Here is a 2,163-nt window from a genome sequence, read left to right as displayed (position 1 = left end):
TTTTGCGCTCAATTCCAGTGACTTGTGGTTAAAGCGATGCATGGCTATTGTAATGCTTCCCATGTGTACTGACTTCTGAGAGAGTAGGTAACAGGCATCCCGAGTTAAGGAACTACCTCAGAGTACCCCACGCCAGGCCCGTTGGTAATAGGATTTTGATTTTAGCTCCCCCAGCAAACGTGTGACCGAAGCAGTTTGTGCTACCCTGGCCTGTGTGTGTTCTCAAGGTAAGGTGTTACCTGGCAGGGGACGCGAGCAGAGGGGAGACCAGGCATTTCCATTGCTCAGGCCGCCTTCAGGGCAACTCCCGCAGGTCCTGGCCTGTCTAACAGGAAACGCTTATGGTTATTGGCTATTTGGTTTGAGAGCCTTGGTTCCTCCGTCTAGTGGAATCTTGCAGCGCTAGCACATTGTAGCAGTTGAGCGCCAGTAGCTTACTTTTGTGCTTCTAAACAAACGGATACTGAGTGCAGATTGGCAAGGTGATTCGGTTATTAAGAAAACTGTACTCAATGAGTACTTTACCTCTCACATTGTGACCTCTTAAATGTACGATTATAATTTTTGGGTTTTACTTAGAGTCAAATATCAAACTCATGAGACTGTTTTATAAACTGCCATGATACAGCAAAATCCCATTTATTCAAAATGCAAACATACTGTGTGTCTTTGTGCTGTATGCTTGACTCTGCAAAGTAATTGACGGACTAGCTAATACCAGAGATTCAGGTACAAGACGTCCAGGACATCATCAGGTCAAAAACAGAGCCCTGTCTCTTACAGCTTCTCCATTGGTCCTATACAGGAGGATTGGTGACCTAATGACAGTGACCCTGTGGCCCTCCGGAATTTTGAAGTGCCTTCTGAATCATAGATGAAAAATTTAACTTGAGACACTTTTTTCTATTTGTTCAGAATCTGTTATCCATTGAGTAGTTTGATGGAACTGAGTTAATCAGAAGACCCCAGCTGTTCTCTGGGTAAGCCAGGCTTTGCTGTATCTGGCAGTCAGGAGAGAGGTAAGCCCATGGCGGAGGTCCCCTTCAAAGCTGAGCGTCCCAGTGCGAACCTGTGGTTCTTTGACTAGACCTGGGGCAGAGGCCTCCACCGCCGCCCGTGGTGTCAGTGCCCGTGCTTCCCTCCCCACCCACCATCGGGTGAGCAGTCCCCGGCTGGCTGCGTTAGGCATCTGGAGCTGCGTCACCCTCACCCAGCGTTGTGCCACACTGGAGCCTGGTCCTGGCACCGTCCTCAGGACTCCTGCCCAACGGCCCACGGCAAGACAGACTTGGGCTGTGGGGAAGTCTCCCCGGCAGCCCCGAGAGCCATGTCATGACCTACAGCAGCCAGGCTCCTGAGTTGGAGGGAGGTCCCTCTTCCTCTGTGCCTTGACCCCTTGGGGGATACCTTTGGTCATCTCTTCTGTCCCTTTCTGTCTCTGAGTGGAATAGCCATCGCTCCCCTTGACTCTTTTCTCTGTTCACATGTTTGCTCTCAATCTGCAGTTAATTTGTGAAAGGCATTTCATTGGGCGTTTGAGGAAAATGTAATGCCCAAGCTCCTCATTGACAAAGCACTCTCAACTTAACACCGGTAGTGTAGGAAACTGATAAATGAGCAGCAGCTTACAGAGTAGGGGTAGTTCTCCTTGGGTATAACATACCCATTTTGCTCGTGGTTAGAATTTATAATTTTGGTAAAGATGTAATTTACTAAAATTTAAAATCATGTTCTCACAGTGAGTCAATTGTTTTGAGGATTAATCTGATTTATAAGTAATACTGATAGACATATTTTCTTACATCTGAGCTGAAATAAATGCATGTTTCTAGCATATATAAAAACTCCAGAGGATAAGTTTACATTTAACAAGATGTTGTTTTCTATTTTTGGATTTCTTATTATTTTCCCCTTTTTTTGGTGGTAGGGGTTTAGGGGGAAGCATAATATTTGTATAAAGAACTGTCACCCCAGAGTGACATTTATTTTCCAAGGTGACATTGAGCTCTCTGTTGGTTTCATATGGTGTTTGTGTGCTGTGCGCCTAGGTTCAAGGCCTGCGGATTTGAGGAAAATCAAAGTTGTTCTTGTGGTTTTTTTTTATTTGGTTTTTACGTACATTCTTTTAAATGTCGACTATTCTGCTAAATTTGAGTAAAGCGA

This window comes from Delphinus delphis, chromosome 2 (assembly GCF_949987515.2).
Source record: "Delphinus delphis chromosome 2, mDelDel1.2, whole genome shotgun sequence".
NCBI lineage: Eukaryota > Metazoa > Chordata > Mammalia > Artiodactyla > Delphinidae > Delphinus > Delphinus delphis.
Note: the sequence above shows the minus strand (reverse complement) of the source record.